We start from the raw sequence: 25,848 nt of genomic DNA on the forward strand, positions 1-25,848 counted from the left end.
GCGAACTGCTAGCTGATGCATTCTCTGCATGTCGGTCATTTCAAAGCATCACCAAGTATCGCCTCATATCTGCTTAAAATGGCCTCGTTTCTGCTTAAAACTGACTTTAGAATGACTGAAGTGGTTTTACTTTGTCATCTGATGGTTAATGATCACATTAATCCATTTGATCGCTTTGGGTGAAGAGACTCTGTGTCAGATCTCCAAAATGACGCATGCACAGTGGAGGTGGGGCGTACCAATTTTTAGGGGCAGACCATTCGGTCTGCAACAGCGGGAAACAGTGGGAACTTTGACAACAATGAAAGAAAAACAAGGCAGGCAAAACGATAAACAAACCTGGACATTTGCTTTGTGTTATGCGGACACATGGGTTAGGACAAGGTAGCAGATTCCAGGCCTGACTGAATGAATTCCTGGAAGCACACACACCAGGACACCAACAACTGATAAATATCCCCTTCCCATGAACACACACACACACACACACACACACACACACACACACACACACACACACACACACACACACACACACACACACACACACACACACACAGTATTTAAACAGTGACAATGTTTGTAATCTTGCTTCTGTACACTACTGCAGTGGAGTTGACATGATACAATCAAGATGTGATTGAAGTGTAGACCTTGAGCTTTTAATTCAAGGAGTTTAACAAAATATTGCAGGAATCATTTTGAAATCATTTGCCATTTCTATACACAGTATGTCCCGTTTCACAGACCATAAGTAATGGGCAACATAATTCTAAATATAAGGATTACTGTTCATTTGGATGAAAATCCTTTACAGTCATTGACTGGCTGAAGTCTGGGCACATGACCAAATGCTTTGCCAGGCCTTTACTGAAGCCTCCTTCAGTTGCTGTTTGTTTGTGGATCTTCCCACCTTCAGGTTGCTCTTCAGTAATTGAAAAGTACTTTCTGCTGGAATGAGGTCAGATGAGTGACTTGCTCATTGAAGAATATTACATTTTATTTTTGCTTTGGAAGTATCTTTTGGGTTATGACCCATCTACAACGTGAAGCTCCATCCTATCAGTTTGCCAGCATTTGGCTGAATCTAAGTAGATAGCATATAACTATACTGAACACATCAAAATCATGAGTCATCAGTAAACACCAGTGACCCAATTCCACTGGCAGCCATACATACCCATGCAATCACACTGCCTCCGCCATGCTTGTCTCATGCTTTTTTTTTTTCATCCCCATCACGAAATGAGTCCATTTCCGAGTGCAGTTTTTTAAAATTTTTTCTATTTCTAACCTTACCCTAACCATAAACCTAACCCTCTCCCTTTCCCTAACCATAACCCACACAGACCCCCCCCCCACATCACCCCCACATTCCGTGATACTATCACAAAATGAATTTGTGCTCCTGTCATGAAAAGTGCCATATTTTCGTGACGTAATCAAAAAACCAACAGATTAATTTACTTTGCGTGATGCCATCACAAAATGGCATGAGATTGGGTTGGACAGATGATGTGATGATAGATGTTGTGGTGTACTTCACACCATGAGCCATTCCTTTTCCTTCTCCCTGCTCCTTCTCTTCCCATCATTCCGGTATAATTTAATCTTAGTTTCATCTGTCCTGAGCATCTTGTTACAAAAGTAGACAGGCTCTTTTTTTTAGTATTTTTTCTGGCAAAGACAAATGTAGCCTTCCTTTCCTTGAGCATAACCAGTGGTTTGCAGCAGTGGTTTTCATATGTACCTCCCGACTTGGCTCGATGGTGTGAAGGGGTTTTTCTTCACCAAGAATTCTACAATCATCCCACTCACTTTAGTATCTTCCATGGCCTTCCAGTCGTGGTACAACAGACCATAGTTGATCCATCTGCATAGAGACTCATGATTTGGCATGCATATAATTAACATATTAATTGCAAAATTTACATAATAGTGTGAAGTACAGATTTATTGTCATGGTGACTTGTCTTAAGTAAGAACTGAATGAATATCGATGCAGATATCGCCAAAAATCAAATTATGCATAGAGAAAAAAACTGTACTTTCATGTGATCAGTGCATGTTAAAAGCAGACAGCCTCTGTTGCTTCACACTGCTTGTGCTCTGTCGAAGACCGTCTGTGAAGCTTGATGCATTTCAGAGAGCAAGCACGACAACCATTACTAAGAAATATCAGGAAGATCAGGATGAAATGTGTGCGCAGATCTCACAAATGATCAGATCACTGAGTGTGTCCTGTCCCATCCTGCCAAGCGGCAGAAAGTCCACTGGGCTCAAATAAATAAATAAAAAATAAGATAAAATACTTTCCCCGATTTTTACCAAGTGATACTAATCCTGAAAGTGCATCCTGTTAAAAAACAAAGTAGGAGGGTAACACTCTGAAATAAAACTAGGTACAACTTCTTTTGAAATACAATGACAAATGCTATTTTTATTGACTAGTACTGTGCATATTGCAAATTATGGTAATATAACATTTAACCTTAAACAATTAACCTTAACCTGAAACCTACTTACATTGTTTGTTTTTTAAGTACTTTTTACTTTGTTTTAATTCTAATCACTATCTCTTTTACCTATAACACTTCTTTGGTCCTAATATTGAAAGTGCCAATGAACAGCTACCAAATGCTAATTCAACCCTTAGAACCAACTCTAAACCTTTTATCTACTTAATTTGCCATGGAATAATGAGGAAATGGGACACACCTGGCCATGAAACTGCTCCACAGTCGATTATTTAATTACTTGTGGCTTCTGAAAATGGAGGCGCAACGTATAAAAATGGCTGTAATTCCTAAATGGGTAGCACAGTACTTTGTTAAACCCCTTGAATTAAAGCTTAAAGTCTGCACTAGACGCACATATTGATTTTTTTCAGTTCAGCTCCATTGTATACAGAAGCAAAATTACTAAAAGTGAGACTGTCTTATATACTGGACTGTACTGTATTCTCATGGACATACATGTGTACATGCAACTACACACATAAACACACCAAGGCACCCAAAGAAATTCACAAAGGCATAATCACGCAAATATGAAAGCAAGGGGGCCACAGTTAAGGCAAAAGTATGCACATACAGTATAAAGCATAAACGTGCACTGGTGTGTGCTCGTCTCATATTCTCTCCAGTATTTATCGCTAAGATGAATCTGCCTCAATGCAAGTCCTCCTTTCTGCTGTCTCTCTAAGTCTGCCTCAGCTCCGGATTCCTCTTGCATTAAGCGACGCCTTGTTATAAACAGCCCATCAGTGAGCTGCCCATCCGCAGCCTGGCTGTGGACTGACATTTATTAAGAGTCGGCTTGCTTTCAGTCTTCTTGTTTCGCTCTGTATTCCCACATGAATACAGAGAACCAATTAGAGGAGGAACGGGGCATATGTCCACATGCTCACAGAAGCTAGGCCACAAACAAAAACAAAAACCCAAACACATATAGCAGATGGAGGGTAGACGGAGGGAAAAATCAAAGAGGATGGGGGTTTGAATATATAATGTTAATCATTCTGCTACGGAAATTAAACACCTCTGAAAAGCAAAACAACAACAACAGCAATCTTTTAGATACTGGAACACTGTGGAGTGTGTTAGATGATGCACCAAAGTTAAAGGACAAGTGTGATGTGAATGAAACAGACATAACAAACACATTAAATAAACTCTGAACACCATAATTCAGATGATTAAACATTTTGGGACAACCCGTAAAGTCAAACTGTGTAGCAAATTAGACAATGCTGAAGCTTCATATTTTCAGAGCAGCAGGCGCTGGCTTACAGGGGTAAACAAATAACTTCCTCTTTGCATGGTTGAACGGCACAATTGCTATTTTGCCTTTTGGTTTTGTCTCAAACCAAGAAGCTCACCTGTGTCCTGTGCATGTGTGTGTGTGTGTGTGTGCACGCCCTTTGTTCATTGGTTTGTGTGGACCTCCCATCAACCTTCACAATTAGAATCGTCCACATCCTGTGCTGTGGTTGGAGACAATTGGACCATGGCTGGGCTTCCACCTCAGCATAATGCTCCCACATCCACCTCCTGATTCTTTACATGCTGTGCAATGACGCATAACACAAAGCAACAATTATTCAGGATGATGGGCACCAAAAAGAGGAACACTTTTCCACATATAGAAAGTGGAACAACACTGAGAATATTTTTTCTATTAAAGCAATCTTTATCTTTTGCACACACACACCATTAGTCTCCATCCTGGGCAAAGTTCCATGTCTACTCTTTTCAAACATGATGTATTCTGTACAATGCCTGTAGAGTAATTAGCATCTGGAACACCATATGAGGACATTCAACAGGTTTCTGCACAAATAAAGACATTATTTTGTTGAAACAAGCAACTAAATCCAGAATAATCATTGTACCGAGAGCGACATGGTAAATGGACTGCATTTCTACAGCTGAGAAAAGATGTTCAAAGCACTTTACAATGAAAGCTCACTGATACACTCAACGCACCACTGCTAGAAGCTGCCATGCAAGGTATTCAGCTGCATGCTGGGAGCAGCATAACCATGAAGAATGTTTTTCAGTGGAACCTTTTGTGCTGGTGAAGAGGGTGAGACGAGTGGTGTTCGTCGCCTTCTCCGCCCACATTTTTATCCATCTAATTGGGGAAATTAAACCTAAGACCATCCGGTCTCAAGGCCACATTATCAGGTGACTACTTTCTACATGAGGTTCCCCAGAATTTAAATGACATCTTACACAGTAGTTATAAAATTATGGGGCTGCTCACCCTTCCTGAATAAGGCAATGTTCCTCTGGTGGCAGACATGCATGATGCTGGCCACAACATAGGAGATGGTGTCTACAAAAGTCCTTAAGCACCTGGTTGTGTCACCAATGGTAGTGCCTTCCCCCAGAGGTGCTGTGCTGCTTCTTATGATGTGCTCAAGGGAAACCATTCCATCACACAGAAGACATGATGGTGAATTATTCTTGTCCCAGGTGTGAAGACTTGCTGGGTGAGGTAGGACATCATACACTGCTCCACCCAAGGTTGTGACTGAGCTACAAATGGCACCTGTTTTTCCTCTTTAAAGCCCCTTTCTCACTGGGCTTGCATACAGATGTGTTGTGAAGTGTATGGAGTATGCTGGAAAATTGTGCAGCTTTGGCATAGTCCCTGTGTAGGCTGTTGTGTGATTGTGTGGTTAAATGGTAAATGGACTGCATTTATATAGCGCTTTTCCATCTGCATCAGACGCTCAAAGTGCTTTACAAATAATGCCTCACATTCACCCCAATGTGAGGGTGCTGCCATACAAGGTGCTTACTACACACCGGGAGCAACTAGGGGATTAAGGACATTGCCCAAGGGCCCTTAGTGATTTTCAAGTGTGGTTGCATTCCTAGTCTTGCTTTCAGTTGCTTACTGCCACATATGTAGACCTCGTCACTATTTCTCCGCCTCTCACAGTCCACTCCTGCCTACTTTTTGTTTGTTTTTTTGACATTGTGGAAATGCACTCCGTTCTCAAAATAGTATGTGAACGGCACTCACGTTTCCAGAAGTACAGCAGGAGACAAGCTGCTGCCTTGTCACAGCAGTATTGTTGCACGCACGGAGGGATAGAGAGAGAGTGAGAGAGAGAGAAACCTTACGCGTAGAGGGCAGATGGTTGGCTCCATGATGCTACAGACTGACAAGCAGATGGATTTGATACACTTGAAAAAGTCAGAAGACATTATTTCCAGGAGTTAATGGACTTTATTAATAAGTCACAATCGTGAGAGAACTTAACAAGGTGAAAGTGCTGAGGTTCTTCAGCCCAAGTTGACCTCAACGTGGAACTGTCCTCTCGCTGGTGATCAGTCCGTGAGCAGGAGTTAATGGACTTTATTTAACTTGCCACAATCTTGAGAGAACTGGAGGAGGTGAAAGCAAAGCAGAGCTGAAGCTGGCGGTCCTGGTCACGAGCTGTCTGTGAGAAGTGAATGGTGTACGTGGACATGTCCTCTCGCTGGCGATCTGTCCATGAGGAGTGGATGTGGACATGTCGTCTGAACGTGGAACCTTGGCTCACCTCTTCTTCCGTGGTTTTGAAGCTTCATTGCCAGCAAAGTCCAGCAGGATGAATAAAATCTATCAATCCAGATATGTATTGATAAAAGGATTTTTCGCCCTGGTGTGTAGAATAGCGGAGACTTGGTGTACAGTAGCGCAGTGTTGTGTAGATTTACATACAGTTGCAGAGTGTTGTGTTGACTTGCTTAAAACCTGCATATTTTCTGTTTCCAGTGCTCTATGCCAAAAAAATTAAACATTCGATTTTTTTGCATCCACCTTGTGTAGTCCTCAGCATACTGCTGCATAGGGGAGCAAAAACTCGGCGTAGAGCCCAGTGTGAAAGTGGCTTAAGATGAACCAATTATTTTGCAGAATTTCTAAATTTTATTCAATTTCAATTTATTTTCATTTATATAGCGCTAAATCACAACAAAGTTGCCTCAAGGTGCTTCACACAAGAAAGGTCTAACCTTACCAACCCCCAGAGCAAGCACACAGGCGACAGTGGTAAGGAAAAACTCCCTCTGATGATTTGAGGAAGAAACCTCAAGCAGACCAGAGGGGTGACCCTCTGCTTGGGCCATGCTACCAACAGAAATTACAAAACAATTCATAGAACGAATATGCAGGAAATGTTGCCGGTGCACGGGACAGGAGGGTTTCAGAAACCACACCCATCTCTGGATGGAGCTGCACCTCAAACAGAGAGAAAAGAAAAAACAATCAGGCATCAGAAAGACAACAAAAACAGTGTAATTTGGCAGCAATAAAAAAACAAGAAAAACAAAAGAAATACTAAGGTGATCGCAGGTCATAAGCCCTAAGCTTCACTAAAAGAGCAGGAATTTAGATAAAGTTGAGGTTGCGGCCAGTTCCGTTTCCTAATAAAATTCATTTAAATGAGTAAAAAGCATAGTAACATACTATGCCAGTATGCTAGCCATACGAAAGGGAAAATAAGTGTGTCTTAAGTTTCAACTTGAAAGTCTCTACAGATTCTGACTGTTTTCTTGACACATGGAGACCATTCCACAGAACAGGGGCACGATAAGAGAAAGCTCTGTGACCCGCAGACTTTTTATTCACCCTAGGGAGAACGCAAAGCCCAGGCCGGTACATAGCATTTAATTAGGTCAGCTAAGTCAGGAGGTGCCAGTCCGTGAACACTTTTATAGGCTAGTACCAGAACCTCAAAATCTGATCTCACAGGGACAGGAAGCCAGTGAAGGAATGCCAAAAGGGAGGGGAGGTGATGGTCTAGTGGTTAAGGTGTTGGGCTTGAGTCCAGAAGATCATGGGTTCAAATCCCCACCTGACTGGAAAATCACTAAGGGCCCTTGGGCAAGGCCTTTAATCCCCTATTGCTCCCGGTGTGTAGTGAGCGCCTTGTATGGCAGCACCCTGACAATGGGGCGAATGTGAGGCATAATTGTAAAGCGCTTTGAGCGTCTGATACAGATGGAAAAGCGCTATATAAATGCAGTCCATTTACCATTTACCAAAATGGTTGTAATGTGGTCGAACTTTCTGCTTTGTGTCAAAAGTGTGGAAGCAGCATTTTGAACCAATTGGAGACTCCTAATGCTGAACTGCAGTAAACCAGAAAATAGACCATTGCAGTAGTCCAATCTAAAAGAGACAAACGCATGAATCAGGGTCTCAGCATCAGCCATAGAAAGGATGGGACAAATCTTCACCATATTTTGCATGTGGAAGAAAGCAGTCCTCATAATATTTCTAATGTGGAGGTCAAAAGACAACGTAGGATCAAAAATTACCCCAAGGTTCCTCACTTTGTCAGTGTGATGTATGACAAATGAACCTCAGCTAAGCGTTTGGTCAAATTGATGCCGATGTCTCACTGGACCAAGAACCATCATTTCAGTCTTATCAGAGTTTACAAGTAGGAAGTTGCTAGACATCCAGCTTCTCACTGATGCAAGGCAATCTTCTAAAGATTTTATGTGGATGAGATTACCAGCAGTTATCTGCATGTATAACTGAGTATCTTCAACACAGCAGTGAAAGGTAATACCAAAGGCTGCAATATTTGCCCAAGGGGTGCTATATAAAGGGAGAAAAGCAGGGGGCCTAAGTGGAACCCCAAATTTCATGTCACTAAGGTTAGAGGTAGTGTTATTGGACAAAGCACAGTGAGAACAACTGGTCAGGTATGACGTCAACCATGCAAGGGCACTCCCAGTAATCCCAAAATGATTCTTCAGCCTATCGAGTAGAATATGATGATCCACGGTATCAAACGCAGCACTGAGATCTAACAGCACCAGAACTGTAGTGGTGTCCGAATCCATTGCAAGTGGAAAATCATTCACCACTTTAGTGAGAAAGCAGACTGCAGTGGCTCAAAGAGATTATTCTCAGTAAGATAGTCCACAAGTTTCCGTGAAACCACTTTTTCCAGAATTTTAGAGCAAAATGATAGATTTGATTTCAGCCTATAGTTTTTCAATACACTAGAGTCGAGATTAGATTTCTTAAGTAATGGTTTAATCACTGCAGATTTGAAACATTTAGGAACAGATCCAGAAGTTAATGAGAGATTAATTGACTTCTCTTAGGGTCCCTTCACAAATAGTGTGAATTTTGGTTGAATTTCGCATGAAGTGCGCATGCAATACGTGTAAAATCGTGGCTGCCTCAACGCATCCTACACCTGTTGCTACAACTATTTGCGGACACCGGTGAGTGTGTGCTGTGAGAGCCCATCAAACTCTCTCGCAGCAGGTGTCGGCCAAGTTCCAGGTGACACGCACAAACATCTAACACCACTCACATGGCACTTAGAAAATGTGTGGCCATTCGCACAACAGTCTGCTCAACAGTGATCGTCTACTGACTACAGTCAGAAGACGATCACTGTCGAAATGGATGTGAAATTTGTCTAAGTGCCCCACGAGTGTGGCTTTGCAAACAGACACAGTGACACGTTGGTGTGTGCGCTGAACTAACAGGGGGTGTGTCTGCCCACAGGAGCGGCAGTGGAGATCTGTGGTTCTGGACGTCACGGCTGGGGAACACGTACCGTATCTAGATGGACATGAAGTAACAACTGTCTACTGTGACGCACGTGTGTCTGCTTACTGTTATCATGTGGACGTACATAAAAACATTATCGCTGTCGCAATGGGCTGCAACAAGTGCGTGCATGCCGTGCACATTGACAGGCTACCCCAGTTTGAAAGTTTGAACTGGGAACCTTCCGCACTGGAAACAAGTCCACTAACCACTTGGCCACCAACCCTGCCTCTAGGAAAGTGGTTGAGTTCAGAGATTTTATTGTTTGTGAACTTGACTATTTAAAAGCCTGTGTAACACTTTCTCTACATGCCTGACATGATGAAGAGGGTGTGGCCTTGCTGCTGTGTGAGCACATTTGAAGTAGTTTTGTCTGTGTTCACATTAAATAGTTGAGTACAGTGAATGCATTACGTTAATTCAACACAAAACAACCACATTTATTGTACTTCTATAGAATAATTTTGCATACTTGAATTATTTGACTTAATTAAACACAAATGGTTTAAAGCAACTGGTTTCCTTAAACTGAGTTGAACCAACTCATCAGGTTTTACAGTGAGTGCTTAAAAGAAGTGACCTTTGCTGAGGTCATCTGTCAGGTCATTGAGTTTTTCAGTTAACAAAATAAAGAGAATAATAAAGAATCTCTCTGTACTGTGCAGCACAAGAGCGTGGTTGTTGTGTTGTAGCATGTCCCCTTTCACCTAATACGGCTCACACACACACACACACACACACTCACACACACACACACAGCTGACTGACTGTCTGTAGGTGGGTAAGGGTGGGATTTTCACACGCCTTGGTCCATCAGAGCCCATTCAGTACAGTACACAGCGTGGCAGCAGGACATACACACAAAGCTCGGGATTGTCTGCAGCCAACAGGCCGCTCACTGAGATAGAACGACAGAAACACACAGATGCAGATCCATACACACATTGGAGGCATGCCTGAACACACACACACACACACACACACACACACACACACACACACACACACACACACACACACACACACACACACACACACACACACACACACACACACACACACACACACACACACACAGCATTCAGTGCCTCTTTGTCAGCAGCAGAGGCCTGCAGAACTTGTTCGTTGTTTTCTTGAGCTCCAAGTAGCTGATTAGTTAACTACACCTGCAGGACCTGAACAGCTTAGCAGAAAAAAAAAAAAAAAAAAATCTACCAATTTTGGATGAAGTGGGTGTGGCGTGAACATACCCTTCCCACAGTATGGGGAAGGGTATGATGTCACTTCCTGGTGTCACTAGCTGCTAACTTTGCTTTGTTTTTGGCTAGAAATAACACCTTTCTCATATATTATGTAAAAGCCAGTGAGAAATAAACACTTCTAAAACCGACTTCTAACACCTCTGGAGTGATTTATAAGACATTTAGCGAAGTTAGCGTGCACTAGGGGTGCCAGAAAAAATCGGTTCATGTCCGAATCGTGATTCTTATTTATTAAGATTCAGAATCGATCCAAAATGTCCAAGAATCGATTTTTAAAAAGCATTTTTTAAAACATTTTCTTGCTTACTCGCTGTGTGTTCTGTTTGTCAGGCAACGGCCTCCATACTACTGCGTCCCCACGAGGGGAGGGTTCGGCGTGCTTCAAACATTCGTGAGCTGCAGCTTAGCATGGCGGACAAAGAGCTAATTCAGCCAGCACCGTCTTTGCTGAAGCCAAATGTTTGGGTGCATTTTGGATTTTATTATTTGCTGCGTATGAAGGAGCTTGACATGACTTATGCATTGTGCAAAATCTGCAAAATGAAAGTCAAGTACTTCGGAAACACTTTAAATCCGCAAGCCCACATGCTAGGCCATCACTGGGAGCTAAAAGAAGCGGAGCAGCGGTCTCTGCCGACTACTGACCAACGCACACTCCATCACTTCACTAAACTGCCAGCCAACTCTGAACGAGCAAAGCAGAATAGAAAATTTACATCTTTAGAATCACTTGATTAACCTTGTAAAGCTGCATTTTCTTAAACATAAACATTTTAAGTAATAGAACTATTTCTCAGAGCTCTTTCAATCGAAAATCGATTCTGAATCGAATCGTCACCCCACGAATCGGAATCGAATTGAATCGTGAGTTGTTGTAAGATTCACATCCCTAGCATCCACGCTAACTTTCGCTAACATCCTATGGAGTTAAATTTGTCTCATTAATACCTGCAAATGCAAAGAGGGTGATCAACAAATATTCCTTGATTTGCACAACTTCCACTCTTGTCAAGAGCTCATATAAATGCACAAGCAAACCCACTCATTAGAACAGATGCAAAGAGGAGAAATATTTGTAAATGGCCACCTTAACTACCCTATCTCATGACTGGATTCGGCTGTGTAAGGAGGTCAAGGGTCAGTGAGCTTATCAAACCAATTTTGTGTTCCAATAATTAGTGCTAAATGTATTCAAATCAATAAAATTACAAGGGTGCCCAAATTTATGCACCTGCCCAATTTTGTTTAAATAATTATTGCACACTTTCTGTAAATACTAGAAACTTCATTTCACTTCTCAAATATCAGTGTGTTTGTCTGATATATGATATTATTTAACTGAAATTTCTCATCCAGACAACAAATGATTTATAAAGAAAAATCATGAAAATTATTAGGGGTGCCCAAACGTTTGCATACAACTGTGTGTGTGTGTGTGTGTTTATATATATATATATATATATATATATATATATATATATATATATATATATATATATAATTTAGAGTTTTGTATTCACCTAACATGCACTAACATGTCTTTTGGATGTGGGAGGAAGCCGGAGCACCCAGAGGGAACCCATGCAAACTCTTCAGTGTATTCGATATAAAAGAATAAACACCGAAAATATAGCTCATGTAAGCGCAAAATCATGAATAAAGTAAATAAATAAACTTACTCAGCTCTGCCAACCAGGTAGAGATAATGAGCAGTGATCCACTGAAGTATCAGTGCATGTTGTGCATTTCGTGACCTGTCAGTAAAGATCCTCTGGGTAAAAACAGCTTTTTGTGTTTTCACTACTTTCATTGTGTTGTGAACCATTGCAAAGTGTTCCTGTGTTTGCCTCGTCTATGTGAATGTTATATTTGTGTGTCTACATTTGTGTGTCTACATTTGTTTTATATATATATATATATATATGGGTGATTCTTTAACTACGGGCACTATTGGCCTTGTAAATGTAATTTCCACCACACCATTGCCTTACAATATAAAGCGCCTTGGGGCAACTGTTTGTTGTGATTTGGCGCTATATACATGTGCTCTGATGTCACTGTTTATCTCCATAGAAACTACCCAAACAATCTTTCATACAAACTGTTTAGGGACATTACAGTGTTGTGGTGGAAATTACGGCAATAGTGTGGGACAACTACATTTTGTTTAAGTCTGGAGTCTGGGTGTGGGACAAGCACAAAACGGCAATATTTGCATATAATGATGCTGAAAAAAGGTGAAAAAGTCATCATAGACTACTAGAACAAATTTCTTAACACACTTTCATTGTAAAGATAACTATAAAAGTGTGAAATTTCCCCTTTTTTCTGTTTTTCATACAATATGATCAAAGGACATAATAAGTGCCCGTAGTCTAAGAATCACCCATATATATATAAGTAGTGTTCAGAATAATAGTAGTGCTATGTGACTAAAAAGATTAATCCAGGTTTTGAGTATATTTCTTATTGTTACATGGGAAACAAGGTACCAGTAGATTCAGCAGATTCTCACAAATCCAACAAGACCAAGCATTCATGATATGCACACTCTTAAGGCTATGAAATTGGCTATTAGTAAAAAAAAAGTAGAAAAGGGGGTGTTCACAATAATAGTAGCATCTGCTGTTGATGCTACAAACTCAAAACTATTATGTTCAAACTCCTTTTTTAGCAATCCTGTGAATCACTAAACTAGTATTTAGTTGTATAACCACAGTTTTTCATGATTTCTTCACATCTGCAAAGCATTAATTTTGTTGGTTTGGAACCAAGATTTTGCATGTTTACTAGTGTGCTTGGGGTCATTGTCTTGTTGAAACACCCATTTCAAGGGCATGTCCTCTTCAGCATAAGGCAACATGACCTCTTCAAGTATTCTGACACATCCAAACTGATCCATGATACCTGGTATGCGATATATAGGCCCAACACCATAGTAGGAGAAACATGCCCATATCATGATGCTTGCACCACCATGCTTCACTGTCTTCACTGTGAACTGTGGCTTGAATTCAGAGTTTGGGGGTCGTCTCACAAACTGTCTGTGGCCCTTGGACCCAAAAAGAACAATTTTACTCTCATCAGTCCAGAAAATATTCCTCCATTTCTCTTTAGGCCAGTTGATGTGTTCTTTGGCAAATTGTAACCTCTTCTGCACATGTCTTTTATTTAACAGAGGGACTTTGCGGGGGATTCTTGCAAATAAATTAGCTTCACACAGGCGTCTTCTATCTGTCACAGCACTTACAGGTAACTCCAGACTGTATTTGATCATCCTGAAACTGATCAATGTGTGAGCCTTTGCCATTCTGGTTATTCTATCCATTTTGATGGTTGTTTTCTGTTTTCTTCCACGCGTCTCTGTTTTTTGTCCATTTTAAAGAATTGGAGATCACTGTAGATGAACAGCCTATAATTTTTTGCACCTGCATATACGTTTTCCCCTCTCCAATCAACTTTTTAATCAAACTACGCTGTTTTTCTGAACATCCCATTTTCCTCAGGCTTTCAAAGAGAAAAGCATGTTCAACAGGTGCTGGCTTCATCCTTACATAGGGGACACCTAATTCACACCAGTGTGTTCCACAACATTGATGAACTCTCTGACTGAAAGCCACACTACTATTATTGTGAATGCTTGGTCTTGTTGGATTTGTGAGAATCTACTGGTACCTTGTTTCCCATGTAACAATAAAAAATCTACTCAAAACCTGGATTAATCTTTTTAGTCTCATAGGACTACTATTCTGAACAGTACTATATATATATATATATATATATATATATATATATATATATATATATATATATATATATATACACACACTCGAATCAGTGAGTGTCAGAGCACTGAACTTTAATTACCTCTGTTCCTGTGCATGTGTGCATGTCCAGACTGCTCTGTCCCGTATATGCTGGGGGGTTTTAATGGGAATACACTGCGATTGGATGTGATGTCTGATCATATGACCGCTCAGCTGATGATCCAAATATCACGTCCACCAAGTGAGTGATATTCCACATAATGCGGTGTCCTTCGGCACACTACACGCTGGACAGCTGGACACGTGGCGCCAGTTAATGTGTTTATGATCATTCAATCATGTCTGTTCATTAATTCCTTGGTTCATGTACAGAGGAACAGGCAACAGAGGGATGTTATTTCTTGCATTGTCTGCTCTTTATACCAGGAATTAAATATTTTACCAGGCAAAACGCAATCCATTTGATCCATCTTTTTCAGACTGTTTCTGCTTCTTTTGCCCAACTTTGTTATTTGTGTAGGGGCCCTCAGAGATGTTTGATTTTGGGGTTAGGATTCAAAGTTTGATGAATTGCTACATGGCACAGTCAAATGGTGCTGACATCAGTGGTGTCACTTTAGTACGGTTACCGACAGGGGCCATAACACTTCCAAATTAAGACAGTAATTATGAATGCATTGGCATCGATTCAACAACAGGGAGTTTCATAAAAATGTCTTCAAATGGAAAAACAAACAGTGGCAAATGCAGAGAACACAAATATAACATTCACATAGACAAGGCAAACAGAGGAACACTTTGCAATGGCTCACAACACAATGAAAGTAGTGAAAACACAAAAAGCTGTTTTGCCCAGAGAATCTTCACTGACAGGTCACGAAATGCACAACATGCACTGACACTTCAGTGGATCACTGCTCATTAGCTCTACCTGGTTGGCAGAGCTGAGTAAGTTTATTTATTTACTTTATTCATGATTTTGCTCTTACGTGAGCTATATTTTCTGGGTTTATTGTTTTATATCCAATACATTGAAGAGTTTGCACGGGTTCCCTCTGGGTGCTCCGGCTTCCTCCCACATCCAAAAGACATGTTAGGTGAATACAAAACTCTAAATTGTCCGTAGGTGTGTGTGTGGGTGTGAATATGTTTGTCTGTCTATATGTGGCCCTGCGACAGACAGACTGCTGTCCTGTCTAGGGTGAACCCTGCTTCACACCTTATGTCTGCTGGGATAGCCTCCCCCCCGTGACCCTTAGTTGGAGTAGGCAGGTATAGAAAATGCATGGATGCACTGAACAGTAGGAGTTTGGACAGAGACCTCCATTGTGTTGTGATACTTGGCAAAGCATTTCTATGTTTGTATTATCTGAATTTGCAGCAGAGACAATATCAAATTAAATTGTTACATGTGCTGAAGATTATATTTGTATTCTCTGTTTGCAAGCATTTTGCAGTTTGCAAAATCAGTTTTGCTGCAACTGTAACAGAGGCCAGCAGGAGTCGCTGTGCATCTTGTAGTCAATAGGCCTCAGTCCCCTGACAGCTAAAGGATACTCTGGTCACTCAGGCTAGAGCCTGGGTTTTAGCCGACTGGTCAGAGCGTCCGCCTCCAATGCCGGAGATTGCGGGTTTGAGTAGGTGGAGTCAGAATCACAACAGAGTGCAGAGCAAACCGCTACACAACCCCCTGTTGTTAAATTGATGCAGGTGTTTTCTCTATTTGCATGTTTTCTGCGTCAACTAGTGTTGCCTTAAGTTGGAAGTGTTGTAGCCACTGTTGGCCACCGTACTTGATCCTCTCATCTGCAGCAACAGACACGTCACCACAGCAACAACCTTTTTTTAGAAAGTGAAGGAAAAGGAGACTCACTCACTCACTCACCTTCAATCGCTTACTCCAATTAAGTGTCACATAGTGCGGTTGTTTCCATTCCAGAAGGTTCCCAGTTCAAACCCCACCCCTGCCCACGTAATGTGGAGTTGCATCAGGAAAGGCATCTGGTGTTAAATTGGTGCCGGTTCAACATGCAGCTCCACCTCAGATTTGCTGTGGATACCCCCCACCCCCAGTGAAAAGCAAGGAAGAAGCTGAAGGGACTTTTTTTTTTTTTTACTGAATTTCCTGACCGGGGGTGGTGGTGCATCTTTGACAGATTGATGTAAAAGTCACACACTCTGTTTGATGAAGAGTCAGAGTGAAGTGAGAACATGGTCACCGTTGTGGGAGTCAGATTGTTGGAGGACACAGCTGCCAGTCACCCACACGTTTACCACCTGCAAGTGCATGAAAGAGGCTTGATTTGGTCAGAGTGTGTTGTAGTTTTAGTTATATAAAACAACAAAAGTATCATTTGCTTTTAACTAATGCTTCACTTCTGTCTCCATTTTGGAGTGAAATTTTGACTGCTAGACATTTTTCATTTAAAATGATAATTTAGTAAGCATGACTTTAGAGTCATTTGCTTTTCTGTTTTTTAATGGAATGAATGAAGCATAGCTCATTAGCCTAGAACACATTCCATCTTCTGCGTACCTCCTGGCCTAAGTCAGCTGTGTAGGTAATAATAACCCCTGACAACCTTTAGATAATCTGCTTCACCCCAAGAGCCCAGAAAGGACAGAGACAAGGTGTCAACAGCAGACAGGGGAACTGTGTGAAAGTTCCACTGTAACAGATTACCCAGTAAAGATTAAGTAACTACAGAGCAACTATAAGGAAATAGTCAGCCCGCCCATCCCTTTGGTATCTCCCTTGTTTTCACTTGGAGTTACCACAGCAGACACAAGGTCCTGCATGTTGATTTGGCACAAGTTTTATGCTGGATGACCTTACTGATGCAACTCCATATAAGAAAATAAATTGTATTAGTGGACAGGTCACCCTGTGGGTTTCCTTTATTTTACAGATTCTAACAGGAAGTCAAAAGGCCATGCTAGTTTTATTTGTTTTTTTCTTCTCCTTCTCCTCCTTCTCCTCTACCTCTAACAGAAATGTGACATTTAGGATCAAAGATGTCAGAATGCTTAATACACTCAACAAAAATATAAACGCAACACTTTTGGTTTTGCTCCCATTTGTATGAGATGAACTCAAAGATCTAAAACTTTTTCCACATACACAATATCACCATTTCCCTCAAATATTGTTCACAAACCAGTCTAAATCTGTGATAGTGAGCACTTCTCCTTTGCTGAGATAATCCATCCCACCTCACAGCTGTGCCATACCAAGATACTGATTAGACACCATGATTAGTGCACAGGTGTGCCTTAGACTGTCCACAATAAAAGGCCACTCTGAAAGGTGCAGTTTTGTTTTATTGGGGGGGATACCAGTCAGTATCTGGTGTGACCACCATTTGCCTCATGCAGTGCAACACATCTCCTTCGCATAGAGTTGATCAGGTTGTCAACTGTGGCCTGTGGAATGTTGGTCCACTCCTCTTCAATGGCTGTGCGAAGTTGCTGGATATTGGCAGGAACTGGTACACGCTGTCGTATACGCCGGTCCAGAGCATCCCAAACATGCTCAATGGGTGACATGTCCGGTGAGTATGCCAGCCATGCAAGAACTGGGACATTTTCAGCTTCCAAGAATTGTGTACAGATCCTTGCACCATGGGGCCGTGCATTATCCTGCTGCAACATGAGGTGATGTTCTTGGATGTATGGCACAACAATGGGCCTCGGGATCTCGTCATGGTATCTCTGTGCATTCAAAATGCCTTCAATAAAATGCACCTGTGTTCTTCGTCCATAAGACGCCTGCCCATACCATAACCCCACCGCCACCATGGGCCACTCGATCCACAACACTGACATCAGAAAACCGCTCACCCACACGACGCCACACACGCTGTCTGCCATCTGCCCTGGACAGTGTGAACAGGGATTCATCCGTGAAGAGAACACCTCTCCAACGTGCCAAATGCCAGCGAATGTGAGCATTTGCCCACTCAAGTCGGTTACGACGACGAACTGGAGTCAGGTCGAGACCCCGATGAGAACGACGAGCATGCAGATGAGCTTCCCTGAGACGGTTTCTGACAGTTTGTGCAGAAATTCTTTGGTTAAACAAACCGATTGTTTCAGCAGCTGTCCGAGTGGCTGGTCTCAGACAATCTTGGAGGTGACATGCTGGATGTGGAGGTCCTGGGCTGGTGTGGTTACACGTGGTCTGCGGTTGTGAGGCTGGTTGGATGTACTGCCAAATTCTCTGAAACGCCTTTGGAGACGGCTTATGGTAGAGAAATGAACATTCAATACACGAGCAACAGCTCTGGTTGTCATTCCTGCTGTCAGCATGCCAATTGCACGCTCCCTCAAATCTTGCGACATCTGTGGCATTGTGCTGTGTGATAAAACTGCACCTTTCAGAGTGGCCTTGTATTGTGGGCAGTCTAAGGCACACCTGTGCACTAATCATGGTGTCTAATCAGCATCTTGATATGGCACACCTGTGAGGTGGGATGGATTATCTCAGCAAAGGAGAAGTGCTCACTATCACAGATTTAGACTGGTTTGTGAACAATATTTGAGGGAAATGGTGATATTGTGTATGTGGAAAAAGTTTTAGATCTTTGAGTTCATCTCATACAAAATGGGAGCAAAACCAAAAGTGTTGCGTTTATATTTTTGTTGAGTGTACTTGTTTGCCTTGTCATGTATGTATGTATGTATCAGTAGCATTGTCACCCCATTTAAATAACTTAATTTATTCCAAGAACTCAACATAATACACACTGAACAAAAACATAAACGCAACACTTTTGTTTTTGCTCCCATTTTTCATGAGCTGGAATCAAAGATCGAAAACATTTTATATATACACAAAATACGTATTTTTATCAAATATTGCTCACAAATCTGTCTAAATCTGTGTTAATGAGCACTTCTTTGCCGAGATAATCCATCCCACATTACAGGTGTGGCATATCAAGATGCTGATTAGACAGCATGATTATTGCACAGGTGTGCCTTAGGCTGGCCACAATAAAAGGCCACTCTGAAATGTGCCATTTTGCTTTGTTTGGTGGTGGTGGTGGTGGGGGGGGGGGGGGGTCAGAAAACAAGTCAGTATCTGACGTGACCACCATTTGCCTCATGCAGTGCAACACATCTCCTTCGCATAGACGTGATCAGGTTGTTGATTGTGGCCTGTGGAAAGTTGGTCCACTCCTCTTCAACAGTTGTGTGAAGCTGCTGGATACTGGCATGAACTGGAACACGCTGTCATATAAGCTGATCCAGAGCATCCCAAACATGCTCAATGAGTGACATGTCCGGTGAGTATGCTGGCCATCCAAGAACTGGAATGTTTTCAGCTTCCAGGAATTGTGTAAAGATCCTTGCAACATGGGGCCGTGCATTATCATGCTGCAACATGAAGTGACACAATGGCTGTGTTGAATGTCCCCACTTTCAGTACACCTGTTAAGTTGCTTGTTAACACACAAAGCTAATCAGCCACTCACATGGCAGCAACTCATTGCATTTAGGCATCTAGACACGGTGAAAACGACTTGCTGAAGTTCAAACTGAGAATCAGAATAGAGAAGAAAGGGGATTTAAGTGACTTTGAACATTTTTAGAGTCTCCTAACATCTAATTTAAGGCCTCTGCAGAGTCAGGTTCCCTCTTGCAACCAGTCCTGTCCTCAGATTGAAGGAATCCAGCATCAACAGCCTGTTGTTAATGATTGTAGGCTACCACTGGAACCCTGAAAATAGATTTTTCAATTTTTGTGCATAAATTATTCACCAATTTGGAGAGCAATGACTCAGAAACTAGAAGTGATAGACCTTTCCTGGTGACAGAATCTGAAAGTCTGGACCCAAATTAGTCAGTAAAGCAAAGTTCAGCCAGAAATCTTTGCTCGTTTCAGATATTGGTATCCAAAATTGCTACACAGGAACATGCAATTTGTGAGGGTCGAAAACGGCCACACCTCTTTTTTAAAGGCCCATAGTTCAGAAACCCTTAAGATTTTCCATGTAAAACTTTGCACGTGTTCATTATATATGTAGAGGCACCAACACATATTTTTAGCCAAATCTGAGTCTGTCACCATGGGACCTCTGGTTGAGTTCATGGGTGATTCTTAGAGTACGGGCATTTATTATGTCCTTTGATCATATTGTATGAAAAACAGAAAAAAAAGGGGAAATTTCACACTTTTATAGTTAACTTTACTATGAAAGTGTGTTAAGAAATTTGTTCTAGTAGTCTATGATGACTTTTTCACCTTTTTTCAGCATCATTATATGCAAATATTGCCGTTTTGTGCTTGTCCCACACCCAGACTTTTGATCTTCAATGATAAAAATGAATGGTAAAGAAACATTTTTTCTAATGTTTTAAAATATCTCTGAATAAAATATCAGTAAAATAATCAAAACATAATTGGGGTATTCAATGTCATACAACTGTTGTGATTTTTTTAAACAAAATGTAGTTGTCCCACACTATTGCCGTAATTTCCACCACAACACTGTAATGTCCCTTTAAACAGTTTGTATGAAAGATTGTTTGGGTAGTTTCTATGGAGATAAACAGTGACATCAGAGCACATGTATATAGCGCCAAATCACAACAAACGGTTGCCCCAAGGCGCTTTATATTGTAAGGCAATGGTGTGGTGGAAATTACATTTACAAGGCCAATAGTGCCCGTAGTTAAAGAATCACCCTCATATGGAATGACCGCCACAGAAATGCATACAAACTCCACACAGAAAGGGGCAGGTATAGAGCGGTCCCAGGACCTTCTTGCTGTGAGGCAACAGTGCTAACCACTGATCCACCATGTTTGTTCAAATGAATTAAAACCATATGCTAATTAAAACAAAACAAAACAGAAAAAAATATTCTACAGTATTGGACTTAATATCCAATGGCATAATGTTCCACAAAGCATAAGCACAATAAGCAAAGCTCTACAGCTTGTTCACTTCTTCATGAACACAAAGTATGACAACATCCTGAGACCTCTGGGGATGAGGTAGTATACGAGGGCTGTCAATAAAGTATAGGTCCTTTTTATTTTTTTCAAAAATGATATGGATTTCATTCATATGTTTTTATGTCAGACATACTTGAACCCTCGTGCGCATGCATGAGTTTTTCCACGCCTGTCGGTGACGTCATCCGCCTGTGAGCACTCCTTGTGGGAGGAGTCGTCCAGCCCCTCGTCGGAATTCCTTTGTCTGAGAAGCTGCTGAGAGACTGGCGCTTTGTTTGATCAAAAATTTTTCTAAACCTGTGAGGCACATCGAAGTGGACACGGTTCAAAAAATTAAGCTGGTTTTCGGTGAAAATTTTAACGGCTGATGAGAGATTTTGAGGTGATACTGTCGCTTTAAGGACTTCCCACACAGTGGGATGTCACGCAGTGCTCCCAGGCGCCGTCGTCAGCCTGTTTCAAGCTGAAAACCTCCACATTTCAGGCTCTATTGATCCAGGACGTCGTGAGAGAACAGAGAAGTTTCAGAAGAAGTTGGTTTCAGCATTTTATCCGGATATTCCACTGTTAAAGGAGATTTTTTTTAATCTAGCATGTCTGACGTAAAAACATATGAATGAAATCCATAGTTTTTGAAAAAAATAAAAAGGACCTATACTTTATTGACAGACCTCGTATACCTCTTGAAAACATATTAAATCAAGACTCTTTTATGTGGTCTACACCTTTTGTAGTAGACATTTTCACAGACGGCCAGAGGAAAATCATCTCCCATCTCCTCTGGTGCTTTGCATATGTCTTGGGCAGTAGCTTTATGGATGGGTGTCTGGCAAAATCCTAGGGGGCAAAATCCTGGTAGACAAGATTTTTTTTCTTTTGATATGCAAAAATAAATAAATAAATAAATTTAAGTATTGTTGTATTGTAATACAGTAAAACTCACTAAAACTCTCATCGTATACACCAGATACCACTCACCAGACAAAAGCAAAAGTCCCAAATTTTTGTATAGTTTCCATGTAAAAAACATTGTATATAACAGATTTTGAACAATGGATTTTTGCTCACATCGGACAAAATGTTCCAGCTCATTGCAATGCATTTCCATTAAAAAAACCTTCACATGTACCGGACAGCGTAGTCTGGGACTGCCCAGTCACAACACAGATACGAAATGAAGTTTAGCACTAACCCTTGCCGATTCGAGGACAGTGGGTACTGTATTTCCTTGATTAAAAGTCTGAGCATTTCTTTTTTTCAAACTGTGTTCAGCCCTGGCACCTAAACAAGGCAGCCCTTTATTCAAGGCCGGTAATTATTAACAAAATGCTGCTTGTTGCCTGCGCTGTAATATGGTGTTAAATTTCACCTCACAGTCACCCCGATGTCAGGGGTGAATGTGAGACATTATTGTAAAGTGCTTTGAGCGGCTGATGCAGATGGAAAAGCCGTATATAAATGCAGTCCATTTACCATTTTTACACATATCCCTGGGTGTGATGAACCAAAGATAACCGCTTTAAATCAGAGCCCTTTACGTGGCTGTGAACCCTCCCCGTAGCCTGATGTGCACCTGCTAAACAACGGCGATCACAAAGGCTGTGACTGGTCACTTTTATGCTTTGATTACTCCCCCGTCATATTTGAATAGTTTTTGCAGTGCGCAAGTCGATTACATTTCGATCATGGATCAAATACTTTTGTCAGAAAAGTCCACAAATATGGCCAACTTTACAACAAGGAGTCTAAAAACTACAAAAACACATGGAGGGAAATTGCATGTACCGTACTGTTGGTTTGGAGGTTGATGATTGCATAAAGAAATTGATCCACAAAAAGCCACTGTCCCTGAGGAAAACTGCATTAAGATGCCCACCAATGCAAGGGAGAATTTTATAAGGGTCATGTGCACATCGATGTCATTGCATGGCCAAGGGCTTACAGAGTTGTAGAAGCGTAAATCAGGCTTTAGGATTTTAAGGTACCAGTCCGCAGCAGACTTAGAGAAAAGAGTGACTCAACAAAATGTAATCTTTTTAATGCACATAATGCCCGGTGCTTTTTTAAGGCAGACGTTTATTTAATTTTTTCCAGATGAAGTTTTGACCCAGCCACTGAATGAGGCAGGCCCTATTCAAGGTCAGGCGTTTAATCATGGAAATACTTAAGCCTAACTGATGCTGGGGATTCCCCGTAGATTGTGCGTCGCCTCGTGACTGTAACGAATCCGTTACATACATATAACGGATTTTGTCTGTTTTATACATATAACGGATTTTGTCCATTTTGTACATGTAGTGGATTTTGGTTATAACAGACAAAATTATTACATTTTAGAACTGTGGTCAATCCAAGAGTTGAATATTCCTGTGAATGTTTACATGACAGTATACCGTAGATCTGACTACATCTCAATTTCTTTGATTGCTGGGTGCAACACCTACAGTTTGTTCATCTCAGGTTTAACACTTGGACCTGATGTAATACTTTGATGACTCTTGCTTCACTGTGTTTCAGAGGAAACACTCAAAATAACCCTTTGGATTTTGTGCTATTTTATAGGGATATTGTCACCCAGGATTTTGGCCACCTTGGGTTTGTCCATACCCCTTCTAGACAGTAATGATCTGGGGGGTAAAGTAGGCCACCATAATCTCCACCTGCCAGGAACTTGATTGAGGTTGTGTTTTTACATTGCTCCATTGCTCCACATAAATGTCTTGTAAAGGTTATGGAATATTAACTCATAATAGTCAGGAACGTTAAGTATGTAAAAGTCACTAGACAAAGCTAGAAGTTAGAAAAGTTCAGACTACCCTTGTGGAAATGTTCTTTTGCAGGTAACTTAATTAAATACCAATGTCTGGGTTTTTCCAATGAGCACTAATGTGCCAGTTAAGTTCACTAATTGGGTCCAATACAACTAAAGGTTAAAAACACTTCAGAAGAACCTAAAACTTAAAGATATGGACACAAAGAGGTAAAGGGCAGGTTATCAATGCTGCAGACGTTTGCTGCAAATATTGTTCATGCCCATTTTGAGAATACGTTTGAGAAACTGTAATCACATTTTATTCAGGTATTTTCTTCATCCAGTACGATCATTTTTCTAAAAGCTAATCACACTGCAAAGGCTTTTTATTCTTGTGTTAATCTTTTACTTTCAAATTGAAATGGAGAAAAGCAGCCTGTATAATTTCCCTCCTGAAACAAGCCTCAAATTGATTGTGACCAAATCATTCTTTGCAGGATCTACCACAGTTACTTTGGAATAAGACAGTCTCCCAAGTTTAATGCGAACACAGGACTGGATTAAAAATAAAACGCCCTGCTGGGGCTCATTCTCCCCTTTACACGAAAAAGCATCAGGCCAAACAGTAGGAGGAAAATCTGCCTTTCCTTCTAGCATAATGAAACCCCATCAAGCCTGACCCTGAGAAATGGGTGGGGGGGGGGGGAATGCAGGCGAGGTGTTGAAACAGTAGGAGAATAATGATTGACAGAGAAATATGGGGGCAAACAGCCAGCAATGTGTGTTGCGCAGAACTAGTCAAAGGTGCCTTAATAGGAAAAATTTATGCCATACATTGATTTTTATCTTTTCACAAATTGGGTCCATATTTCCCCCTCACTTATCTCTAATTTTGGTCTTTTCCTGCCTTTCAGACTGTGAAATGGAGAGTGGTAATTTCCCCTGCTTCTCTCTGTATGCTAATGAAGCGCTAATCTGTTCCTGAGCGAGTGCGTTAATGAGGACGACGTGCCCCTAGCTCAGCCAGCTCGCTCCCGTTAAGCTACCATTATGGAAATAACTTGGTGCCACGCATCGTCCTGGGACCGGACTGAAATGTACGCCTTATTTCCACTTTCAAAGCTTTCTTCTCCCTTCTTAACAAGGCTGGGTGTTCCTCAGAGGGAGCGAGCAGTAGATAAACAAACGTGGTAATGACGAGCACGGGGAGAGACTTCATACATTTTGAGCTCTGGTCGTTTTCAGATGCTGGATGTCGGTTTGGATAAATAGGCCACATAGGACTGATTGTTGGAGATGGAGAGCACAGTGTGAACCGCACATCAAATCTCATCTCTAACATGTATACGCCAGTCATCTGCTATACTACTAATCAGCACTGAGATTTGTTGCAGTTTATTTTGTTGTCAGGTGTTGCTTTATGTACTTCGTCTTCTTTGATGACGTGAAACACACCACATATTCTGTGAAATGGATTTTTCAGGGATTGTGGACGTTATTCTGCTATCCATAACGCATAGTGATGATGATAATACTTGGGTGCATTTAGAGAAACACTCTTACCAGATTAAAAGTAGAAACAGATGTTGCTTGAAGCTGCAAATGTTTCAAAGACTTGTATCAAAGGATATTATGGCTTTATTCATTTAGCATGTATCTAGGCCAGCCAGCCCCTGCCACTCCCATAGACCACCATACAGGGTGGTGTGGTGGGTGACTATGAAATGGATTAACTTCTATTCAGAAACAATGTTTTTTCTGTTTGTCAACCTCCCTAAATATTTCCTCCAGTCTCTTCTTTCTTATATTATAGCTTTTTCTTTATCCCAATATTCAGTGTTGTGAGCATATTTCACCCATATTGGCCTCTCTTCATTGGCTTCCTGTTAATTCTAGAATAGAATTTAAAATTCTTCTTCTTACTTATAAGGTTTTGAATAATCAGGTCCCATCTTATCTTAGGGACCTCATAGTACCATATCACCCCAATAGAGCGCTTCGCTCTCAGACTGCAGGCTTACTTGTA

General features: G+C 41.3%; 1 protein-coding gene and 1 long non-coding RNA gene across 2 annotated transcripts in view; one reads left to right on the top strand and one right to left on the bottom strand.

Annotated features, from left to right (window-relative positions):
• The window catches only part of commd10 (COMM domain containing 10), a 203,461-nt gene that overhangs the window by 40,860 nt on the left and 136,753 nt on the right, over positions 1-25,848 (bottom strand). The gene's annotated exons all lie outside the window — the stretch shown is intronic.
• LOC117510779 lies at positions 113-20,194 on the top strand. The gene is made up of 3 exons (XR_004560813.1): positions 113-123; positions 14,638-14,641; positions 20,084-20,194. It is a non-coding gene; the product is annotated as an uncharacterized LOC117510779 (long non-coding RNA).

This window comes from Thalassophryne amazonica, chromosome 5 (assembly GCF_902500255.1).
Source record: "Thalassophryne amazonica chromosome 5, fThaAma1.1, whole genome shotgun sequence".
In the NCBI taxonomy this organism is placed as follows: Eukaryota; Metazoa; Chordata; class Actinopteri; order Batrachoidiformes; family Batrachoididae; genus Thalassophryne; species Thalassophryne amazonica.